The following is a 2,500-nucleotide window of genomic DNA, read 5'->3' on the forward strand; positions in this document are numbered from 1 at the left end:
GTTTCAAACCTATATTGTGTGGTGTCATCCATAGCATTGTAGTTCACGTCTTTAACCGCTAGAGAGCAGACTATGTACAGTGAATAAAGAGGCTGGCTCCATGCGAACTCAAAGCAGCAGTCTTTATTTGTAAAAGAACCCAAAACAGCACATTGCGCTTCCCTGTAGGGTTTTTCCACTTTTCATGACATTTACTTTGATACAGCAAAATGCAGGTCGCAATGGCAAATTCGTGCTACCACATAAAAAGCTGTCAGTAACTTTTCATTAAAGCCATGTATCCGTGATACGCCGGCTTGGTTTTCAGGTGCGATTGTGTCTATAAATTGCAACATTTCGAGACCTACAATGGCTTACGGCCATACTACCCTGAGAACGCCTGATCTCGTCCGATCTCGGAAGCTAAGCACGCTCGGGCCTGGTTAGTACTTGGATGGGAGACCACCTGGGAATACCAGGTCCTGTAAGCTTATTTCTTCCACTTCAATTGTTAAAGCAAAATTTTACAACACTATTTTTACCACGTATGGCATTCGGAAACTGCAAGCCGAGTTTTAACTCTGACCTTTAAACTATAACCCGAGTTTCAAACCTATATTGTGTGGTGTCATCCATAGCATTGTAGTTCACGTCTTTAACCGCTAGAGAGCAGACTATGTACAGTGAATAAAGAGGCTGGCTCCATGCGAACTCAAAGCAGCAGTCTTTATTTGTAAAAGAACCCAAAACAGCACATTGCGCTTTGCTGTAGGGTTTTTCCACTTTTCATGACATTTACTTTAATACAGCAAAATGCAGGTCGCAATGGCAAATTCGTGCTACCACATAAAAAGCTGTCAGTAACTTTTCATTAAAGCCATGTATCCATGATACGCCGGCTTGGTTTTCAGGTGCGATTGTGTCTATAAATTGCAACATTTCGAGACTTACAATGGCCTACAGCCGTGCTACCCTGAGAAAGCCTGATCTCGGAAGCTAAGCACGGTTGGGCCTGGTTAGTACTTGGATGGGAGACTCCCTGGGAATACTAGGTGCTGTAACTTGTTTCTTCTTCTTCCACTTCAATTGTTAAAGCAAAATTTTAAAACACAATTTTTACCACGTATGGCATTCGGAAACTGCAAGCCGAGTTTTAACTCTGACCTTTAAACTATAACCCGAGTTTCAAACCTATATTGTGTGGTGTCATCCATAGCATTGTAGTTCACGTCTTTAACCGCTAGAGAGCAGACTATGTACAGTGAATAAAGAGGCTGGCTCCATGCGAACTCAAAGCAGCAGTCTTTATTTGTAAAAGAACCCAAAACAGCACATTGCGCTTTGCTGTAGGGTTTTTCCACTTTTCATGACATTTACTTTAATACAGCAAAATGCAGGTCGCAATGGCAAATTCGTGCTACCACATAAAAAGCTGTCAGTAACTTTTCATTAAAGCCATGTATCCATGATACGCCGGCTTGGTTTTCAGGTGCGATTGTGTCTATAAATTGCAACATTTCGAGACTTACAATGGCCTACAGCCGTACTACCCTGAGAAAGCCCGATCTCGGAAGCTAAGCACGGTCGGGCCTGGTTAGTACTTGGATGGGAGACTGCTTGGGAATACCAGGTGCTGTAAGCTTATTTCTTCTTCTTCCACTTCAATTGTTAAAGCAAAATTTTACAACACAATTTTTACCACGTATGGCATTCGGAAACTGCAAGCCGAGTTTTAACTCTGACCTTTAAACTATAACCCGAGTTTCAAACCTATATTGTGTGGTGTCATCCATAGCATTGTAGTTCACGTCTTTAACCGCTAGAGAGCAGACTATGTACAGTGAATAAAGAGGCTGGCTCCATGCGAACTCAAAGCAGCAGTCTTTATTTGTAAAAGAACCCAAAACAGCACATTGCGCTTTGCTGTAGGGTTTTTCCACTTTTCATGACATTTACTTTGATACAGCAAAATGCAGGTCGCAATGGCAAATTCGTGCTACCACATAAAAAGCTGTCAGTAACTTTTCATTAAAGCCATGTATCCATGATACGCCGGCTTGGTTTTCAGGTGCGATTGTGTCTATAAATTGCAACATTTCGAGACCTACAATGGCTTACGGCCATACTACCCTGAGAACGCCCGATCTCGTCCGATCTCGGAAGCTAAGCACGGTCGGGCCTGGTTAGTACTTGGATGGGAGACCGCCTGGGAATACCAGGTGCTCTAAGCTTGTTTCTTCTTCTTCCACTTCAATTGTTAAAGCAAAATTTTACAACACAATTTTTACCACGTATGGCATTCGGAAACTGCAAGCCGAGTTTTAACTCTGACCTTTAAACTATAACCCGAGTTTCAAACCTATATTGTGTGGTGTCATCCATAGCATTGTAGTTCACGTCTTTAACCGCTAGAGAGCAGACTATGTACAGTGAATAAAGAGGCTGGCTCCATGCGAACTCAAAGCAGCAGTCTTTATTTGTAAAAGAACCCAAAACAGCACATTGCGCTTTGCTGTAGGGT

At 42.5% G+C, this 2,500-nt stretch overlaps 1 non-coding gene and 1 pseudogene across 1 annotated transcript; both read left to right on the top strand.

The window, feature by feature from the left end:
• The first annotated feature begins 351 nt into the window (after positions 1-351).
• LOC148383303 (5S ribosomal RNA) lies at positions 352-470 on the top strand (annotated as a pseudogene).
• Positions 471-2,091: 1,621 nt separating this feature from the next.
• LOC148383304 (5S ribosomal RNA) lies at positions 2,092-2,210 on the top strand. The gene has a single exon (XR_015853733.1). It is a non-coding gene; the product is annotated as a 5S ribosomal RNA (ribosomal RNA).
• Positions 2,211-2,500: the final 290 nt, after the last annotated feature.

Source organism: Syngnathus floridae, chromosome 17, assembly GCF_059516105.1.
Source record: "Syngnathus floridae isolate MCC-2025c chromosome 17, RoL_Sflo_1.0, whole genome shotgun sequence".
NCBI classification, from domain to species: Eukaryota; Metazoa; Chordata; class Actinopteri; order Syngnathiformes; family Syngnathidae; genus Syngnathus; species Syngnathus floridae.